The sequence below is a fragment of the Microcebus murinus genome, chromosome 6 (assembly GCF_040939455.1).
Source record: "Microcebus murinus isolate Inina chromosome 6, M.murinus_Inina_mat1.0, whole genome shotgun sequence".
In the NCBI taxonomy this organism is placed as follows: Eukaryota; Metazoa; Chordata; class Mammalia; order Primates; family Cheirogaleidae; genus Microcebus; species Microcebus murinus.
Window position 1 is genome coordinate 944562 of NC_134109.1, and position 22854 is coordinate 967415.

The 22854-nt window shown below is 44.5% G+C and overlaps 1 long non-coding RNA gene, 1 pseudogene and 1 gene segment (V, D, J or C); all 3 read left to right on the forward strand.

Moving 5' to 3' along the window:
- LOC105861104 (immunoglobulin heavy constant mu-like) overlaps nucleotides 1–22854 on the forward strand; it is a 701862-nt gene that overhangs the window by 182445 nt on the left and 496563 nt on the right.
- LOC105860815 (BTB/POZ domain-containing protein 3-like) lies at nucleotides 2503–4791 on the forward strand (annotated as a pseudogene).
- The window catches only part of LOC105860818 (uncharacterized), a 40934-nt gene continuing 26533 nt past the window's right edge, over nucleotides 8454–22854 (forward strand). The window contains exon 1 of the long non-coding RNA XR_012919601.1: nucleotides 8454–8543. This is a non-coding gene — a long non-coding RNA (uncharacterized LOC105860818). The remainder of the gene's footprint in view (nucleotides 8544–22854) is intronic.

Genomic DNA, 22854 nt, shown 5'->3' on the forward strand with positions numbered 1-22854 from the left:
GTGAGAATCCTGATATAAAACCATCCTCATATAGCCATCTCATCTTTGACAAAGCAGACAAAAACATACGCTGGGGAAAAGAATCCCTCTTCAATAAATGGTGCTGGGAAAACTGGATAGCCACCTGTAGAAGGCTAAAACAGGAACCACACCTTTCACCTCTCACAAAAACCAACTCACGCTGGATAACAGACTTAAACCTAAGATATGAAACTATTAGAACTCTAGAGGAAAAAGTTGGAAACACTCTCCTAGACATCGGCCTGGGCAAAGAGTTTATGAAGAAGTCCCCAAAGGCAATCACAGCAGCAACAAAAATAAATAAATGGGACATGATCAAACTACAAAGCTTCTGCACAGCCAAAGAAATAGTCATGAAAGTAAACAGACAGCCTACAGAATGGGAGAAAATTTTTGCATCCTATGCATCCGATAAGGGACTGATAACTAGAATATACTTAGAACTCACGAAAATTAGGAAGAAAAAATCAAATAACCCCATTAAAAAGTGGGCAAAGGACTTGAACAGAAATTTTTCTAAAGAAGACAGAAGAATGGCCAACAAACATATGAAGAAATGCTCAACATCTCTAATCATCAGGGAAATGCAAATCAAAACCACAATGAGATATCACTTAACCCCAGTGAGAATGGCCTTTATCAAAAAATCTCCAAACAATAAATGCTGACGTGGTTGCGGAGAGAGAGGAACACTCCTACACTGCTGGTGGGACTGCAAACTAGTTCAACCTCTGTGGAAAGCAATATGGAGATACCTTAAAGCGATACAAGTGAATCTACCATTTGATCCAGCAATCCCATTGCTGGGCATCTACCCAAACGATCCAGTGACACTCTACAAAAAAGACACCTGCACTCGAATGTTTATAGCAGCACAATTCATAATTGCAAGGCTGTGGAAACAGCCCAAGTGCCCATCAATCCAAGAATGGATTAATAAAATGTGGTATATGTCCACCATGGAGTACTATTCAGCTCTAAGAAACAATGGTGATATAGCACACCTTATATTTTCCTGGTTAGAGCTGGAACCCATACTACTAAGTGAAGTATCCCAAGAATGGAAAAACAAGCACCAGATATATTCTCCAGCAAACTGGTATTAACTGAGTAGCACCTAAGTAGACACATAGGTGCTACAGTAATAGGGTATTGGGCAGGTGGGAGGGGGGAGGGGGGCGGGTATATACATACATAGTGAGTGAGATGTGCACCATCTGGGGGATGGTCATGATGGAGACTCAGACTTTTGGGGGGAGGGGGGGAATGGGCATTTATTGAAACCTTAAAATCTGTACCCCCATAATATGCCAAAATAAAAAAAAAAAAAAAAAAAAAAAAGTTAAAAAAAAAAAAAAAAAGAAAACAGGCTCTACATCTACTTGCCATCAAATTGGTACTGACAGATTAAAACTATGGTGCTCCAATGGGGATAGCGCCCATAGGGTTTGGGGGAGGGGGAGATACACATCTTAGGGTTGTGGCGAGCATAGTGGGGAGGGGATACCTCTAACCCCTCCAAGGGAAAGGCAAAGATATACAATGTAACCCAAAGGTCAAAAAAAGAAATAAAAAGGGCGGAGCGTGCCCTGCGTGCGGGTGCCGGCCGAGGCCCGGGCGCTGGATCCCGGGTGCCCGGCGAGCGTGGGGAGCTGGATCCCGAGTGCCCGGCGAGCGTGCGGAGCTGGATCCCGAGTGCCCGCCGAGCGTGGGGAGCTGGATCCCGGGTGCCCGGCGAGCGTGGGGAGCTGGATCCCGAGTGCCCGCCGAGCGTGCGGAGCTGGATCCCGGGTGCCCGGCGAGCGTGGGGAGCTGGATCCCGAGTGCCCGGCGAGCGTGCGGAGCTGGATCCCGAGTGCCCGCCGAGCGTGGGGAGCTGGATCCCGGGTGCCCGGCGAGCGTGGGGAGCTGGATCCCGAGTGCCCGCCGAGCGTGCGGAGCTGGATCCCGGGTGCCCGGCGAGCGTGGGGAGCTGGATCCCGGGTGCCCGGCGAGCGTGGGGAGCTGGATCCCGGGTGCCCGGCGAGCGTGGGGAGCTGGATCCCGGGTGCCCGGCGAGCGTGGGGAGCTGGATCCCGGGTGCCCGGCGAGCGTGGGGAGCTGGATCCCGGGTGCCAGGCGAGCGTGGGGAGCTGGATCCCGGGTGCCCGGCGAGCGTGGGGAGCTGGATCCCGGGTGCCCGGCGAGCGTGGGGAGCTGGATCCCGGGTGCCCGGCGAGCGTGGGGAGCTGGATCCCGAGTGCCCGGCGAGCGTGGGGAGCTGGATCCCGAGTGCCAGGCGAGCGTGGGGAGCTGGATCCCCGGGTGCCCCGCGAGCATGCGGAGCGCACCGGACAAGGCGAGCGCAGCGCGCCTGAGGCAGCTAGGAGCGCGGGTGAGTAGGCAAAGAGCAGGTCCAAGGAAAGCTCGAAGAAAGCAAATACCAGCAGCAGCAGCAGCAAGTTGCCCCCAGTATGCTATGAAATAATTACCTTGAAGACTAAAAAGAAGAAGCAGATGGCTGCTGATATATTTCCCCGGAGAAAGCCGGCCGACTCCAGCAGCGCCACCAGCAGAATCTCAGCAACAACGACCTTGTACCGGCCCCAAATTGGCAGGGCCTTCGTCCCACCATCAGAGAAAGAAATGCGGTGATGTTCAATGATGATTTGATGGCAGGTGTACGTTTTGTGGTCGGGCCACCAGGTGGGACTCAGCGGTTGCCAGGACACAAACATGTTTTAGCTGTTGGGAGCTCTGTGTTCCACGCGATGTTTTACGGAGAGCTTGCTGAGGACAAAGATGAAATCCGTACACCAGATGTCGAACCTGCTGCTTTTCTGGCTATGCTGAAATATATCTATTGTGATGAAATTGACCTGGTGCGGGCACAGTGCTGGCCACACTTTATGCTGCCAAAAAGTACACTGTCCCTCCCCTTGCCGGAGCCTGTGCTAGTTTCCTGGAGACTGGCCTGAGCGCCGAGAGCGCCTGTGTGCTCCTTTCCCAGAGCCGCCTGTTTGAGGGGCCAGACTGGACCCAGCGTCGCTGGGAGGTAACTAATGCTCAGGCTGAACTAGCTCTCAAGTCTGAGGGATTCTGTGATATCGACTTCCAGACACTAGAAAGTATCCTCCGTAGGGAAACTCTGAATGCCAAAGAAATTGTGTTTTTTTTTTGTTTGTTTTTTGTTTTTTTTTGTTTTTTTTTTTTTTGAGACAGAGTTTCACTTTGTTGTCCAGGCTAGAGTGAGTGCCATGGCGTCAGCCTAGCTCACAGCAACCTCAAACTCCTGGGCTCGAGTGATCCTTCTGCCTCAGCCTCCCAAGTAGCTGGGACTACAGGCATGCGCCACTATGCCCGGCTAATTTTATATATATATATATATATATATATATATATATATATATATATCAGTTGGCCAATTAATTTCTTTCTGTTTACAGTAGAGACGGGGTCTCGCTCTTGCTCAGGCTGGTTTTGAACTCCTGACCTTGAGCAATCCGCCCACCTCGGCCTCCCAAGAGCTAGGATTACAGGCGTGAGCCACCGCGCCCGGCCTGAAATTGTGGTTTTTGAGGCTGCTCTCAACTGGGCTGAAGTAGAATGCCAGCGACAAGATCTAGCACTGAGCATTGAAAATAAACGCAAGGTCCTAGGAAAGGCACTGTACTTGATCCGCATACCCACAATGGCCCTTGATGATTTTGCAAATGGCGCTGCACAGTCCGGAGTATTAACTCTCAATGAGACCAGTGACATCTTCCTCTGGTATACTGCAGCCAGAAAGCCCGAGCTACAGTTTGTGAGTAAAGCCCGAAAGGGCCTTGTCCCTCAGCGCTGTCACCGTTTCCAGTCATGTGCCCATGGGAGCAACCAGTGGTGCTACCGGGGTCGCTGTGACAGCATCCAATTTGCAGTTGATAAAAGAGTGTTTATCGCGGGCTTTGGGCTGTATGGTTCCAGCTGTGGCTCTGCAGAATACAGTGCCAAGATTGAACTCAAGTGGCAGGGCGTTGTCTTGGGGCAGAACTTGAGCAAATACTTCTCAGGTGGCTCCGGCAATACCTTCCCAGTGTGGTTTGAGTGCCCGGTGCAGATTGAGCCAGACACCTTCTACACAGCCAGTGTGATGCTGGATGGCAATGAACTCAGCTACTTTGGACAAGAAGGCATGACAGAAGTTCAATGTGGCAAAGTGACAGTCCAGTTTCAGTGCTCCTCAGATAGCACCAATGGCACTGGGGTACAAGGAGGGCAGATCCTGAACTTATATTCTATGCTTGAAAACTCACTTCCCCAGGCAGTGTGAGCTCTGAGGTGTACATCTGGTCCCTACTTGCTTGATGCTTAGCTTATCTGCAGATATGTGATCAACGCAGGTAATTTGTAATGAATGAAGCAGTAGGCAGTTTCTAATTTCTTTCAACCTTTTAATTATGTACAGGCAAAAATGCAGCATTCCGCTTTTAACTATATGCTTAGAAGAGCCAAGTTCTTATAAAGGCTTTGTGATTTTTTAGAGTTGTGTCTATATAGCTGGGGAGATTTTTTGCTCTCCAAGTGTCCCACTGACCTCCCAGTTTTGTCCCTCCGAAGGTAATTTTGGATCACCCTGAATTCCCTTTTGGACTTTATTTGATAAATAGAAACAAATAGTCTAAAATAATAAGAGTTATTTTTGAACAGAATCCCTCTACCCCCCAAAAAGCAGATAAACCTCAGTGTACAATTTTGAAAGAAGTTTTGCTTTGTAATAAGTAATAATGTAGAAGGTAGACATTAGTTATGTTTGGCGCTTATTTTATTCTTTTTAAATTTGTCTTCTGGGATATTTTTTTTTCAATCCTAAACTCATAAGATTGTTACATATTAAATGATTCAAAGTATCAATGTAAAATAGGAAAATAAGGAATTGGGCATTTGTTTAGGCCATGACTTCTGCTATAAACAGCTTTATACTCTTTCAGTTTAGAAGATGAAATATTGCAATACAGATACTTCTTTTAGAAGTAACTAAATTATAAAATTTTATTATCAATTTTAAAAAGTTGCAGTCCTACTAATTTAAATTGAAAAGGAAACCCAAAAATAGTCCTGTACTACAAATAGCTTAATTGATTTCACATTAGAATAGTTTGAAAAACCCAAACTTTTTTTTCTCTACTTAGCCTTTGATCCCTACTGTTTGCTTGTTTTTATAAGTTGTACTGTATAGAATTGTATTCCTTTATTCCCTCTTAAAGGGACCAAACAATTCTTTATATGAATGGAGTAACAGTTAGTTTTGTAGCACTACAAGTTAATGTGATATTTTTTTGTTTTGTTTTGTTTTGTTTTGTCTGAAATATATTTTACCTGATCTACTTTGACCATATGTTCTTTTCTTTGTGAATTATAATTCTGTCCTGTTCCTGGACTGCTAGAATCTGGCCTCTGGCCATCATAAAGTGCCAACATATGCCTGCAGGGTTTTCAGAAAATGGTCTGGAGCAACACATTTGATTATACCTAATAGTCACTGCATCGGCGTAACATCCAGCTTTCTTACTTGTCCACGAATAATGTAAACAAAGGAGGGAAAAGCTCATTAGAAAGTTCTCCTTCACTGATGGCTTACGTTGGTTTAGTGCCCGTGACCCTGGCAGTGTCCGCTGTGTTCACTTGCAGCTGAAGTATCCATGTGTTTCTGGGCAGCTTTTCTGCTCAGTGTGATCCTGAGATGGCTTCTCCCATCACCCAGAGTGTGGTCCCTGGCCGCCTCCTTCTCCTGCTCTGCAAGCCCGAAACTGGCTTGTCTGGAGCCAGGGGTTAGTCCTGGGGTGTGTGTGCGCCACTGTGCGCATGCAAGTGTGTTTGCCAGCTCAGGAATTGTCTCCTCCCTGCCTGGCTAGTGAGAGGTGGGACAGTGATGGTCCTGCTGGCCCCAGCAAGGCCCAACGAGTGACTGCCCCTATTTATTCACTGTATTTCTGGGCCACCTCCCCTGTAGACGTGGGCTTGCTGCCTTCAGCCAGCTTCCCTGAGGGAGTAAAACACTGGATTAGGGGAAATGTTTTAATCGCTTTGCCGTTACCTATGTCTGTTAGCATAGATGATCAAAAGCTGTTACTGTGATTACAGATGAGATGAGTACTCCCAGAGCAACTTTCCAAAATTGTCTAATGACTATTCTTACTAAGGAGATTATAGGTAGTAGTTTTGGCAAAGCTGAAATCGATGAAATAAAGGTACATTTTCAAATTAAAAAAAATACTTAAAAGGCTTCTGTTTTTAAATTATGGTTAAACATTTCAGTAACTCATGGCTACCATGCAAATTGGTGGACCTGATTAGAAGGCACTCCTTTTTAAGCCAGAGGGGACGAAACTTTATTTACCTCTAATTTTATCCTATCATATTGTTGAGGTGGGTGTGAGAGCCTTAGAGGGAAGACTGTTCATTCACCAACATTCTCCTCAGTGCTCCTGTTAGCTAACTTCCTCCACGTGACTAGGGAACTGCTGGTGAAAGCCGCATGAGATCCTGTACAGTGGGTATAGAAGAACTTAATTTTATGTTAATTAGTATTACTTAAAAAAAAAAAGACACACCATCTAATTGGCTGGTGCCTACAACTGAGGGCAAAATTTGAAAATTGTATTTAGAATAAGAAATTTTACATTTAAAATCCTATTCTCCCTTCTGCATTTTTAGCAAAGTGGAATGAGGTTAATGTGCTTGCTTTATTTTCTTTTGTAATTTTGAATTTTGTAGCTTTTAAAACTAGAAAGCATTGTTCTAACAAGGCAGGCAGTTGTAATGTATAAACACAACTTTATTAAACAGAATATGCTGTAGATGCTTTTCCCAATGTACCTGGCAGTCTTTGTCATTGTTCCTACTGGGGATAAAGGGGAACTAGGCTAGCAGTTCTAATGTAACATTCTTTAAGCATATCTTAAAATAGTATTTAAGTAAATGGTCTAATTTCTACATAATTGCACTGAACTGTCATTTTTGTTTTTTAAGGTGTTTAAATAAGCTCAGCTAATTCAAGACACTGTGGCCGCTTGTGCGTCAGTGTGCTTGGATTTAGTAGCTTACAACATTATTTATGAAGGAAAAATATATAAATATGAAGTACTTCATGTTGAATGTTATTGTACTGTATTTTTAATGTAACAGTGCAGATCTTGTTAGACACCTGAATGTGTATAATCATGTTAAATGCAAATAAAATAAAACTAGTTCAAAAAAAAAAGAAAGAAAGAAAAAGAAAAATAACTTTTAGCGTGTGGTGGGCAAATGGGGGGGGAGGAGGAGAAGAATTTACACTTACAAAATAAGAGCTATGCGCACCGCCTGGAGGTAGGACATGCTTGATGTTTTGGTAAGGCGGAGGGGCGGGGGGAGGAATGGCAGGGGCCATATATGTAACTCTAACAATATCTGTACCCCCATAATATGATAAAATAAAATTAAGTTAAAAAAAAAACCTAAAAGTAGAATTATCATATGATGCTGCTATTGCACTTCAGGGAATTTACCAAAAATATTTGAAATTGGTATACCAAACGATGCCTGCGGTCCCCTATTTATTGCAGCACATTGTGAAGGACAATGATCAAGTTATTGAATCATCCTGCATGTCCTCCAATAGATGAATGGATAAAGAAAAGTCTATATAAACAATGAAATATTAGTTAGTGGAAAAACAAAGAGAGGGAAGAAAGAAGTAAAAGGAATGCTGTTGTTTGTGACAATATGGGTGGAACTGAAGAACACTGTGCAAAATTAAATCATCCAGATCCAGAAAGACAAAGGCTGCATGATGCAAACATACTTTTTATATGTGGAATTTCAAACAGTACGAGACAGTAAAGCAAGGAGCAGTATGGCGGTTACCCGATGCCAGGGGTGAAAGGTACAGCGTGATGATGAGCAGAGGGCACAAAGCCTCAATTAGACATGATAATTTTCTGAGGTCTATTGCACCAAGCTGTGAATATAGCTAAAATAATTTATTTTGCATCCCCAAGCCGTTAAGAGACTAATGAAAACTGTTCTGAACGCAAGAAATAGGTTCATTAGGTCGTGGACGTGTTGCCTAGAGAGTCTGGTGAATCCACCTCGCATTCAGCAGTCACACCCTCAGTGTGTCCCCAGAACCACTCTCAGGACAACGTGTGGATTCACAATAAGAAACAGGAAGAGGACGCGGATTCGCGGCTTCCTGGGGTGGGGGAGGTGCACAGACCGGAAGTGACCCAGGAGGACCATTTCCGGGGGGGTGATGACCTTCCCCCCAGTCGGGCTGGGGACACCGTGAGGAGGCGCTGTCACCTGCCGCCACCACAGCACGGGCGCGCACCCCACGCCCAGAGCCTTCCCTCCGGTGTAGACGCAGCGTGTCCTCCCGGGGAGAGTGGCGGCCCAGCGTCTCCAGCTCTGTAGCCCACACGCCTACCATGGCCCCACCCAGCCGGCCAGAAGATCGCCACAAGACACACGACACAGGACTCTGGGGAGGAGAGACTTCCGGTCCCTCAGCGCGGGCTACGGTGAGTCCTGCTCATGGGAGTGTCCCTGTGGGGGCACCTCAGTGTTCGGGATGGGCGGGGCGGGGGGCCTGTCTGCCTGGGCGGGGGCGCAGGGGCGCCAGCTGCAGAGACCCGGACTCCCCTCCTTCCCCGCAGCCGGGCATGTGGCAGGAGCTGGTCCAAGGCCAGTAAGGCTCAGGGTCAGGGCCGACTTTGGGAGAAAGTGCGATGAAGCTTCTCACACCTGCGTAGACACGTCTCCAGGCACCCTCTGTGTGCGAGCAGGCCTCTAAACTGCTGCCCAGTGCTCTCCATTCCCCTCTCCATCACTCGCATTTAAATCTTGGACATTTGAAAGGATCGGTGGATAAATAGATAGTCACTTTGAATTCAGACAAAGCTGGGTACAGTCCAAATTTTGTTGTTTTTCAGAGGAGCTTCACTGGACCAACTAACTTGGGTAAGGGTCTCCTTGAATCAGCTTCAAATCCAAGTATATTCAAGGGTTGCTATGGAGTTGGGTTAATTCATGCCAATCATGCAGTTTGTGTTGGGGCAATGTAGATGTTTCTGCTTAGGCTGTTGAAATTACAGAAGCCTCCTTCTTGCCCTTTCCTTGGACACAGCAGAGTGTCTGGAAAACAGCCTGGACCTCAGGACTCTCTCCTTGAGACAGGACTTTGATGAACACAGATACTCTCAGTGTCACAAACACAGCTGGGAAAGATTGATGGGACTGTCTAACCATCATTGGTAGGACCCTCCTGCTGTCACCTGCTCATGGACTCACTTTGCAAATGCAAGTGGCCATTAGTAGCTGAGAGAATCAGAGAGATTGTTCAAAGTGGGATGTGTCCACTGAGTCTCTCACAGAGTCACCTTCAACACCTGAGACCTGCAGATGGAACCCTCAGTGTGCTGCGTGCTCTGTGGTGGCATCCATGTCCTTGTGACAGGTGTCTTTGTGGCTCCACAGGACAACACAGCACCCTGCAGTCGAGTCCCTCATGTATGAAGTGCCTGCCCCAGATGGTCTCCTGTGCAAGAGCTTCCTCATCCTCCCCCTTCTGCTCCTCCTGACTGCCCTCTCCTATGTTCTCCTCCTTGCTATGGAGAGTAAAATTATTCCTTGTTTTTACTCTGATGCCCATCGTTATCAAGAAGGAACCATTGTCGTGTGTTGAAGAAGGATTTGTCTCTAAACCACATGGGATTCACAAAAGATTTCTTCTATAACTCAGTCTTCATCATCGGAGATACTTGTGTAAAATTATGCACAACATCCATCTTATAAAGACATTTCCATTCTTGAGTTATTTCCATGTCTACCTTTAGACACAGATGTATCCTCATTGTAAGTAGGAAACTGATAACTGTGTGAGAGGCTTTGGACCTTGTACAGTCCCTGCCTTGACATGACTACAGAGTCAGACAGGAAGGTGGTGACACCACCCTGCATATGAGGGAGTGTGGAGGAAGCAACAGGACCAGTGGACAGATGTGACTACTGTCCTTCAGAGTTACTTTGTTGATTTTAGTTGTTTATAGTATTTTTAATTCAAAATTCCTAAATAATTAAAACACACTTGATTAGGCCAGACGCAATGGCTCACGCCTGTAATCCTAGCAATCTGGGAGGCTGAGGTGGGCAGATTGCTCGAGGTCAGGAGTTCGAAACCAGCCTGAGCAAGAGCGAGACCCCATCTCTATTATAAATAGAAAGAAATTAATTGGCTAACTAATATATATAGAAAAAATTAGCCAGGCATGGTGGCACGTGACTGTAGTCCCAGCTACTTAAGAGGCTGAGGCAGTAGGATTACTCGAGCCTAGGAGTTTGAGGTTGCTGTGAGCTAGGCTGATGCCACAGCACTCACTCTAGCTGGGGCAACAAAGTGAGACTCTCTCTCAAAAAAAAAAAACAAAAAAAAAAAAACACTTAATTTATGTAAAGCCCAAGAAAGCTGCAAAGCTCAAGTGTTGGTGAGCACATATCATGGTACACGATGCTGTGGTTGGCCATAAAGTGGCCACAGGAGAAGGGTCACTCAGAGTATGGGTGAGGAGCCTGGACATTATGGAAAAGAAGGCAGGTGTCCTCCTGGGGAGAACAAGACACTGACTCTGTAGGGTGAGTCTGCAAGAGCTTGGGCAGGTGCACCAGGTTCTCTCCAAGAGAAGTGGCATCTGATGAAGGGACCTGATGTTGTGTGATTCTGGAATAAAGTGAGGGTCATGGAAATCAGCCTGGGAGGCTCCCATGAGGGCTTGAGAGAGGCTGTTCCTTAAATGAGTGGTCGTCACAGTTGGAGTAGAAGGGGAGACAGCTGCACTGTGGAGGATCCACCACCTCTGGACCTGTTAGATGGGATCTTTGTGTTGTAGAAGCAGCATAGCTGACACATAGCACAAAGGAATGACGTGAATGCGAGTGGCTGCACATGTCTCTCATGGGAAAGTGTGAAAAGTGCAGGGCAACACAAGTCAGAACAGAATTCTGTCTTCACAGTATCACAGCTTTGAATATTCATGTCTAGAGTTAGCAGCATGCTTATTTTCTTAGTTTATTTGCTCAAGACAATAGCATATGTTTCGCATAATTCATGATTATTTTATAATTACTGATGTTTATAGGTTCCTTTTGTCAATAAGTTTGCTTTGGCGAATTAATTGTGGCTTGGGAGCCTGTTTAAATGTGCCCCTATCAGAGCACAGCCACCACATCCACAAGAGAAAAATATTTACAAGTTGCTGATTGAAAGGAGTCAGCGACTTCAGTAAGATGCATGTGGTGAGGGTGTCTGGAGCCACAGCATGACATGTGCAGTAACCTACCCTGAGATGCCCTTCACTGTTTCCCAGTTAAACATATCAAATGGGGATGGCTAAAGCAGTTGCAGTTGGGATAATCACTTCTGTTCTAAACTACTCCTGCATAATGGTGTTCATCTTTGAAAAGTCTGTTTTGACTTACATCAGCCTGTATTTACTATTGTAAGGAGGTGATGCATGGAGTATTTTTTGTCACATCTAAGTGTAAGTCATAATGAATTAACTTAATTTTAACTTACTACTCTGGGGGTGAGAGCATCCAAGTCCACAGTATTTTGGAATGATGTGTGCTATGACCATGCTGATTTAGGCAAGGGAATACTTACATTATTTAAGGTGAGATGTACCTGTTTGTCTTTATTGTATATGGCAAAACCGTAGCAGTATAGGAGTACTTTTTAAAAATTTTTTCTTGGTTTCCTAGATATAATTGTAATATGTGCTTCAGTATTAAGGATATGCAGTATTTTCAACAGTGAATTTCTGCAATGTGTAAGATACTTACAGCCTTCATTGAAGAGGACCAAAAGCCTGGCAACACCCTTTTTATATTTTATCATATATTATTTTAGTATATTTTAGATTTCCAATTAGGTCAATCACAAGTGTTCTCTGTTCTATTGCACAGTATAACTATTGTTAACAATTATGTATTGTATACTTGAAAATAGCTGAAACAGGATTTTTAAATATTCTCACTACAAAGAAATAACAAATATTTGAAGGTGATTGACATACTACTTATGTTGATTTGATCATTCTACAATGTATACATGTGTTGACATCCCATTGCATCCCTTCAATATATATAATTATTTGTCAATAAAAAATAAATAAAATTTTACCCAAGTGCCCAATAATACATGAGCAAATTAATAAAATGTGGTATCCATATACGATTGAGTTATACCCAGCCTCAAAATTCAATGGTGATCTAGCACCCTTTATATTATCCTATTATCTGGTTGGAATATCTGGAGCCCATTCTACTAAGTGAAGTATCATGAGAATAGAAAGACAAGCACCACATGTGCTCACCATCAAATTGGTCCTAAGCTATTAAAACACTGAGGTGTTCACATGGTAGTAATATTCAATGGGTACCAGACAGGTGGGGGCAGTGGAGTGGGTAAACTCACACTAATGGATGAGGAGCGAACTGTGTGGGGGAAGGGCATTCTTGTAGACCTGGCTTGGGTGAGGCCAAGGCATATATGTAACCAAAATGTGTGTACCCCCATAATATTGTGAAGTGCAAAAAAGTAATGATAAAAATGATAAAAACTTTGGATGAGGAATATACTAGTTTTCTTAATTTGATCAATATGCAAGGTAAACATATATCAAAACACATTTTATGAGATTAAATATAGGTATTACTTGTCAACTAAAATAAAATGAAGTTTTTTTAATGTAACAGTACAAATAAATTCAGGTTTACTTCCATTTATGCAAATTGTATAATTTTCTTTTTTTTATTTAATTTTTTACATATCTCTTTTTTATTTTAGAATATTACCAGAATATAAAGGTTTAGTTTCCATATATTGCCTTTGCCTCGCCCAAGTCAGAGCTACAAGCATGTCCACCCCTAGACCCCCCAGGGAATCAGAGCAACAACAAAAATAAGTACATGGGACCTGATCAAATTAAAAAGTTTCTTCACAGACAAGGACACTATCAGAAGAACAAACAGACAAATACAGAATGAGAGGAAATACTCACATGCCACACATTTTACATTCTTTAAGTCATTTTGTCCACATCTCTATGCAGATCATATGCAAACTGGTCCTTGCTGTGAAAATGTACAGGCCTCTCCAGCAGCTTCAGCTGATCTCTCATGGCTTCTGGGCATCTTCAATGTTCAGTGACAGAGAGAATGGTGTGAATATTTCAGTTCTTTTTTTCTTAAGATCAGAAAGTCAGAGTAATAGTGGGAGGGCACCAGTGTGTACGCTAAATCCACTTTGCAAGACCTGCAACTGCTGGTCTCTTTGTCCAGGGGCATGTTTTGTCTTCAGACCCTCATGCTCACCTACATGGGGAAGATGAGAGCATCCACCCACAGACTATCCCCTGCTACACACACATCTCAGTGTCTCCAGGCTATGGAAGGGTGGTGTTTGTGTGTTGGAGCAAATGCCATGGGGTGATATCATGTCTCTGCTTCCCAAGAATCCCGAGATAGTGGGTGATGTGCTATGAAGATGATGTTGGCCAAGTGAGAAAAAGTTCATGTAGATGTGCAGAAGTGAAATCCAATATGAAATAAAATTTGGAATTTGTTTTGAAATGCTGGATGATTGCAGCTTCTTATCGTTTGGGAATGAGGTGGCAATAGACAGAAGTAGGGTTAATTGTGGCTTTGTCGTCTGATAGCCTGGTGCATGGTCATTGCACGGAGTGCAGTGGGCATTCCAACACATACTGGCCTATTGCAATGGCTCAGGTCATACACTAATGTGTTTAATTTTCATTGAGTTAATTATGCATTTAAGTTGCATCTCGGTATGTATTGTCAAAACCTAGGATTTCCAAATAATACTCTGGTGGAATTACTGGAATCCAAGTATATTCCTCACTTACTCACTGTGCAAACACAGCCACACCCTAATACTATAATCACTGCCCTTGCAAAGACGGAGACTCTTTCTTGCCCTGCTAATCTTTTGCATGAGAAGCTTAAATGTGTTGGGCAGCACCACGTGTTCCTCAGATGGGCCACTGGGGGTGCTGCCAGATAAAGTGAGGGGCTGGTGCTATTCCTATTCATGCTCCTTTTCATTCCCATGAAATGTCTACAGACTGAGATAACATCTGCATCCTGCTACATTGTGACCCTTCCTCACAGTAAAGGGAACTATGCACGTACATGTGGGGAGCCCCATTGCATTTAAGGTAATGGTCAGATACGTGGCATACAAAATTGCTGACACAGGTAAACCTCTCAGTCAGGCCAGCACCTTCTGAAGAATACCATGCTGAGTGTCTTTACTGAGAGGTGGAGCCCTTGGCCCCAGGAAATGTCAGGTTGACACCACTAATTGAATTGGATGCATAGTAATCACAGAGCGAGTGGTCCTGAGTGAAGCCTTGGGTTGTGAAAGACACACGCATGCTCTAGATCCAGTCAAGTTGAGTTGCAGAACCTTCCAGAGTCAAAGGACTTAATGAATTTGCCATCAAGTGATTCCTGGACTCAGTTATGGAGACCTGTTGAGGTCACTGGTGATCCGTTTTGCTTGCAGACTTCAGATTAGGCAGGGAGGACCTCAGTCTGCCTTAGCGGGTGAAAGTACATGAAGTTGGGTGATGCGTGTCATCCAGCCATGCCGCTCTGACCACTTAATTCATGGACCATTTGGGCAGCACTGGCGTCCCTGGTTGCAGAGGATGACTATGGTACTCTGGCTAATTCCATGCATGTGACTGTCAATGTAATTCCACAGGGAGTGTGCTATAAAGATGCTGAATTGCAGTGCAAAGGTCTTCACACCAAGGCCCAAACAAAACATGCATAAATAACCCACATGCTAGTGACAGGTGCTGCCTGTAGTGAGAAAGAATCAAGACAGTGAATTTTATTATGTGGTCATAAGCTTGCAAATGTCACATGACCCCTTAGATTAAACTAGGAATGTTCAACAGGTGGCCACGGTATGAGCACATATGTAATCATGGACACTCTCAGTGGTGCACACAGCAGGGCCCACCGCCCACGCAGGCTTCCCTCCAGTCTCGCACCAGGCCCTCACACAGGGGAGTGGGGAACAGTCCTGTGTAGGATCCTCTATCATACTGGCTATGGAAGATAAACTATGGTCTGGTTTAAGTCTGTTATCTGCCATGAATTAATTTTTGTGAGTGGCAAGCAGGGGAATTATAGAAGAAAATGTTGGAAAAGCTCTTCTACATCTTTTCTCTTACTGCCACTATGTTAGGCTGTGATTGGTTAGAAGTCCTGGTTCCCAGGGAGGATCACTCCTGACGTGGCCTGATTACAGGATGGGGATGATACAGAACATAAAATATTGAGACAGACACACATGGACATGACAATGACTCGAGTGACCAATGCACCGGTCACTTTATTTTTACACCCCCCAGACCCAAATTTAGTTCCTTGTACATGAGCATCTGAGCATAGCAGCGATATCAGTCAATTCTGGAGTTGTTTCAAAAGGGAACAATTTCCCATGGTCTCAGACCTCAAAATGGTTACTAAATTTAAGGTTCCAGACAGAGCTCAAAAGCCAAGGCTGACATAGGCAACATAAAACCATGCAGCCATCTGAAGTGCTTTTGGTCTCAATCCCAGGCAGCAGCTCCTCCCTGGCCCCCACTGTTGTGTCTGTCTTAGGTCGCCCCCCTCCATGGGGAGTCTTACCCATCATTGACTACCAACCATCAATCGGGGGCCAGTTCTTGGGAGAGTTCTTCTTGTTCTTGTTCTTATGGCCTCCAGACTCGCACCACAGGGGCCCTCTGTGTGAGAGTTGGGAGCATTTGCTTATGTGCAACAACTCAGGCTTCTTATCCAGTCAAAAGGCAGCAACCGTGTCTGAGGAAAATGCTGACTACTGTGCTGTGTCAGGCAGCACACGGACATTACAGGCTATAGTGAATGATTAGTATAACGCATAACACCAGAATCAGCCCCCAACAACTCCTACGGGGGGCACAATGTGCTCCCCTAAATCTGAAGGTTGGTTTGCTGCCCCTCAGTTGGGGTGCTCATGAGTGTGGAGCAGTCCACAATGAGAGGCACTCTCCCACTGACAGACAGTAACTCTGCTTTGGGGATAAGCATGTGCGTATCCATGGAGGCAGGGGCATTCCCTCAGGCCTAGACAGTTTCTGTGGTTTCTCCCCTGCATTCACCACTGGGGAGGTCAATTGCATCAATCACATGCCTGAGGATGGCCAAGGGACCAAGGACAATGGCTCTGCAGTGCTCAGACCTGAGTCACTCCATCAGGGAACACAGCAACCCTCACTGCAAAGTGCTGGCTGTCTGTTAGAAGAGAATCCAGATTGGAGGTGGGAGGGGACACTAGTGAATGTCAAGTACGACCACAGGGCCACCTGCAGCAGTGGGCTCTGGAGACTGATAACTCAGACACACATTGTGACTTCCACAAAGATCAGGGCTGCCTACTGTCCTAAGCATGTGGCAGCCCCATAGACTGAACCTGGGCCTGTGTGGACCTGCATGAGGGAAATGTAAGGACAAACTTCAGTGCATTCCTTCTTGGCCCCACTCTTGTGTCCTGGGCCCGAGAGAGAGGAAGCAGCAGTAATATCTGACAACTTGTGTGAACCCGAGTCCCCTCAGCTGAGTGAGGCTCATGTCACAGTTAAGGCACAAGGGTGTCAAGGTCAGTGTGGATTTTGTGGCCCCAAATTGATTCAACCTTGACTTTGTAACAGTAGAATGCAGCAAAACACCATCATGTTCTCATTACAGAAAGGGGATATTGCAAACCTTATTAGGCTTGTTCACATTGATCCTGGAGTTGGTTCAGGAGCGGAGAAGGATCTAGTGTTGGAGTGCACAGTCCCAGATACTGCAGGTACTTCCCACCAGATACGTGCTTGCTCGTGCACACATAGCACAACTTCTTTCTGTTTCTGTTTGTACAGTTTCATCTGTAAAATATCATGACCTATAAACTCCCCCAGGGCTCTCACCTCTTCTCTGGGATCTGCCCACTCCTCAGGTGTCCCACCCCAGAGCTTGCAACATAGCAGGGGACATGCAAATAGGGCCCTCCCTCTGCTGATGAAAACCAGCCCAGCCCTCACCCTGCAGCTCTGGGAGAGGAGCCCCAGCCCCAGCAATCCCATTAAGTGATCAGGACTGAACACAGAGACTCACCATGGAGTTTGGGCTGAGCTGGGTTTTCCTTATTGCTCTATTGAAAGGTAATTCATGGAGAACTAGAGATATTTGGTGTGTGAGTGGATGTGAGTGAGAGAAACAGGGTGCGTGTGGCAGTTTCTGACAAGAATGTGGCTGTGTTTGCAGGTGTCCAGTGTGAGGTGCAGCTGGTGGAGTCTGGGGGAGGCTTGGTCCAGCCTGGGGGGTCCCTGAAACTCTCCTGTGCAGCCTCTGGACTCACCTTCAGTGACTACTGGATGAGCTGGATCCGCCAGGCTCCAGGGAAGGGGCTGGAGTGGGCTGGCCTTAATAGAAGCAAGGCTTATGGTGGAATAGCAGAATATGCTGCATCTGTGAAAGGCAGATTCACCATCTCACGAGATGATTCCAAAAGCACCGCATATCTGCAAATGAACAGTCTGAAAGCCAAGGACACAGCCTTGTACTACTGTGTGAGAGACACAGAGGGAGGACTTCAGTGTGAGCTCAGACACAAACCTCCTGCGGGGCCCGTGTAGGCCACCAGAGGCGCCCAGGACCCACTGGACCCAGAGCAGCCCAGCAGGTGCAGGTGGAGATTAACAGGTGGTTTCCTATTGGGGTATGGAGCTTGCTCTCCATCTAATTTTCCCCAAGGGACCTCTCTAGAGTTAGAATTCTGTACTGACATTTGCCATCTGTAAGTACAAATCTTTGTTTCTTTGTCTTATAAGAGAAGGACACACTTTCACCGGCGCAAATGTCACACTGTTACTTTAGGAGCCAAAGTGCTCCTGCAGTTGTAACCAGGAACAGAGTCCTCAGGAAGCTTAGGGGAAGCTGATGAGTGTTCAGTCACACACCAGGCAGAGACGTCAGTGGGATTTCCTCATTGGAACAGGCCTTGGGATTCAGATTGGAAACAACAGGCAGGCTAGGGAAGGGTCAGTGGACTCTAACAGGTTTCAAATCTGTCCCTGCCTCTCATTTATAACTGTGCACATCTGAGTCAGGAGTGACACAGTTGTTCTATTTTGTGCTAAGCCATTTTCTTTATCTCCAGACTTTACTATCACAACTCCCTTTTCTGCACATTTTCCCTAAAAATAGAGGTTGTATATTCTGTGGTCTAAGTCCCAGGGCACATACCCACTCCCTGCAGCTCAGGTGTGTCCCAGGATGTGTCCTGCAGTACCTCAGAAAAGTTGAGGAGACCTTCTCACTCACATTTTCAGTAACCCTGCCGTCTTTTGTGATAGACTCATTTGGGAAATGCAAGTGAACATTAATTAGTCACCAAGGATATAATAGCAGTTTGCTCAAAATAGCATATTCATGTAGAACTGCCCTTCAGCTCTCTGTAACTGAGTCCAAGCTCATACCACTTGCCACACAGGGGCCAATACTTTGAAAGAAAGGAGTTGGGGCAAGGAAAGTGACTTCATTTTGAAAGTCATTGAACAGGGAATATGGAAGACTAGTATCCTAAAGAAACATCTTAAGGTTGTGTGGAACTCATGATATTTTCTATGCTAAGGGAAGGGGAGTAGAAGGGATTGGGGTCAAGGGATGACTGACAACCACAAACTCCAAGGTGCCAGCAAGAGTCTGAGGAGGTTGTGAAAGTTTTTTTTTTTCTTTTTAATTTCAGCATATGAGTATATTACGGTGGTACAAATATTCAGGTGACACATATTGCCCTTGCCCCACCCGAGTCAGAGCTTCAAGCGCGTCCATCCTCCAGATGGTATGCCTTCTCCCATCAGGTGTGTGTTTACCCATCTCCCCTTACCCCCCCTCCCACCTGCCCAATACCCAATGAATGTGTGCACTTAAGTGTTGATCAATTAATGTCAATTTAATGGTGAGTACATGCAGTGCTTGTTTTTCCATTCTTGGGATACCTCACTTAGTAAAATAGGCTCCATCTCCATGCAGGACAATACAAGAGGTGCTAGATCACCATTGTTTTTGTGGCTGAGTAGAACTCATGGTATATATATACCACATTTTCTTAATCCATTCATGTATTGATGTGCACTTGGGCTGTTTTCACACCTTTGAAATTGTGAATTGCACTACTATAACATTCTAGTATAGGTGTCTTTTTTTATAGAATATCCTTTGTTCTTTTGGGTAGATGTCCAGTAAAGTGATTGATGGATAAATGGTAGTTCTACTTGTATCTTCTTGAGGTATCTCCATATTGTTTTCCATAGAGGTTGCACTAGTTTGCAGTCCCACCAGCAGAGTATAAGTGTTCCTGTCTCTCTGCATCCATGCCAACATTTATTGTTTTGGGATTGTTTGATAAAGCCTATTCTCACTGGAGTTAAGTGATATCTCACTGTGGTTTTGATTTGCATTTCCCTGATAATTAGAGATGTTGAGAATTTTTATATGTTTGTTAGCCATTAGTCTATCTTCTTTTGAAAGTTTCTGTTCATGTCCTTTGCCCACTTTTTAATGGAGTTATCTGACTTTTTTCTTGCTGATTTTCCTGAGTTCTATATAGATTCTTGTTACCAGCACTTTATCGGATATGTAGCATGTGAATATTTTTTCCTATTGTGTAAGTTGTCTATTTGCTCTATTGATAGTTTCTCTGGCTGTGTAGAAGCTTTTTAATTTTATCAGGGTCCATTTATTTATATTTTTTTTCTCTAATTGCCCTTGGGGTCTTCTTCATAATTCTTTGCCTAGGCCAATGTCTATAGGAGGTTTTCCCACATTTTCTTCTAGAATACTTACAGTTTCATGCTTTAGGTTTAAGTCTGTTATACATCATGAGTTGATTTTTGTTAGAAGTGAAAAGTGTGGATCCTCTGTCAGTCTTCTGCATGTGGCTATCCAATTTTCCCAACACCTTTTATTGAATCAGGATTCTCTTCCCTAGTATATTTTTTGTCTGCTTTGTCAAAGGTCAGATGGGTAAATGAGGAGAGTTTTATGTCTGGGTTTCTGGTCCTGTTTTATTTGCATATATGTCTATTCTTGTGGCAATATCATAATGTTTTGGTACTATATATGTGTATTATAACTTGAAGTATGGTCAGTTTATTCTTCCCATTTTTTTTTTTTTTTTTTTTTTTGCTTTTTGTTTCTTTGGCCATACAGGATCTTGTCTGGTTCCATATAGAGCATAGAATTATTTTTTCTACATCTGTAACCAAAGATGTTGGTATTTTTATAGGGATTGCATTAGATTTTTCAATCACTTTGGGTAGTATAGACATTTAACAATGTTGATTCCACCGACCCATGAGCATGGTGTGGTTTTCCTTCTGGGGATTGGTGCCCCATTCTAAGTCTTCTCAAACAGAGAAGAATTCAAAATTCTCCACAGCATAGAAATCTGTATCCCTCAAAACTCAGTTTTCCGTATAGGGGGAAATGAAGTCTTTCTCAGACTATCAAACACTGAAGGTATTCATCAAGATAAGACATCCCTTGCAGGAGGAACTCAGAACTGTATTATTCATGGATCAGCACAATAAACACTCACCAGGTAAAATTACCCAAAATCTATAGGGTGGAGACCAGGTACCACAATGGCTCAGGAGATGAAACAGAGCAGCCAAACTCAACTCAATCAGTAGAAATTTTTATCAAAATTATCTTAACTATGGAAGGTTAGAAGCAAAGTTGGTTAGTCAGAATGTGCCTGCCTCTGCTGTCACACCCACACCATCATGTGTCACCTCCCTCACCTGTGGCATGGGTCGTGCTGGAGATACTCACCCCAGAGTGATAGGCGCTCTGGGGATAGTAAGCATGTGGTCTCTCTAGGCAGGTCTGGGGTTCTCAGTGCAAGCATCACAAGGGCAGGCTGGAAATGTCAGAAGGGCTGCAGCTCCTGCCCACAGTGGAATTCATTGTCTTCTGTTTGCTAAGATGGAATCAGGCTCCACCAGCTTAGCCAGAACAGTTTCCCTGGTGTGGAGAAAACTGACGACAGGCTTTTATAACATCTGTGACATGCAATCAGGGTAACACCTAGGCTAGTGTCTGATTACAAACTTAGACTATGGTTTGGCCAAGGTGACAAGTAAAACTGATCATCATGATTATTTTACATATTAATTTGCCTAAAAAGAATTAGGCATCTATTTTCAACAAGTTTGCTAAAATAATTGTTAGTGTTGGTGTTCTGAGAAACAAATTCTAAGATGGGATTGAGTTTGCATAAATTCATCTAAATAATATGCCCACCTTTTTGAGAAGAAAACAGAAGGGGTTGAATTAGGCTGGGGAAGCTGTCAGACCATGATTGTAGTCTGTCCTCAGGGGAAAGAGAAAAGGATGGAAGACGTAGTGGAATTTTTCTAAATTTCTGTGCTTTCCAAAGAGGCTCCCCCCAGATCACTGAAGCTTCTGGAAGTGAAAACTGCCCCTCAGGACCCCAGGAATCTCAGCAATGGTCAGCTTCAGAATTCCAAGAACCTCAGTGTCTGCCTGTGAGGGAACTGCAGGACGTGCAGCCTGAGCACAAGCCTCCCCCTGGATGTCAGACAGCAGCAGCTGGGCACCTGCTCCAGGTGCTCTGTGATTCCTGTAGGTGGAGGGCTGGGAATTGCATTCTAATGCCTAACACACTGTTTATCCATTTTTATATAGAGTAGATGTTTGTACATTATATTCATGAATGATGTAGGAAGCAAACATGTGGTGTGCAATCAATGTTAATATCCACTTACCCTAATTACATCATTCCTTAATTCTGAACAATGTCCTGTCATAGGATTGCACATATCATCAGTAATTGTCAAATGTATTTCAGGTCCATGTTCTATAGTTTCATTGGTTTCTCCTTGAGTGATGAGGTCAGAGAAGAGTCCATCTGGACCTTTACAACACTGTCTCTTTATTCCCAAGATGAAAATAAGGGGTTTACCTGATGCAGAATCTGGTGTATGAGCTGTTCCCACACCTGTCAGAGCCTGCAGCTATCCCCCACGCAGTGTATACAGTCAGGATGTTTTCCCGTGTCAGGAGACCCCCAGCTACCCCATTGCCAGTGTTGGCATCACCAATCTATTTGTGGGGTTCACTGTTTAGGCACTTGCTAGTCTATCACATCTTGATTCCAATTTAAAACTCACCATCTTCATAAATATCAGCAGTAATTCAATTATCAATTAATTATCCCAACATCATTTTTCCATCCTACTCAGTAGTAATTTTAATTAGAGAAAAGTGTTACCATTTAGTCTTCTAATCTATCTTCAGAAATTTTTGTGCTAATCATAAAAAATGGAAACAATGTGCCCACTTTGGGAATTTGCAAATTAATTTACTACGAACATTCAAGCACAGTTTGTGTGTGTGTGTGTATGTGTGTGTGTGTGTGTGTCTGTGCATAGTCTGTCAGGTACATTCCTAAGAACATGATTGATACATCTTATAGTCTAACTACCGTTATATTTATTTATTTATTTATTTAAGCGTATTATGGGGGTACAAGTGCTAAGGTTACATATATTGCTCATGCCCTCCCTCCCCCCTCGAGTAAGAGCTTCAAGCGTGTCCATTCCCCAAACATTGCATATCTTATTCATGTGGTTGTATTTACCCATCCCCTCCTCCCCCCTCCCACCCTCCGGACACCCGATAAATGTTACTCCTATACGTCCACTT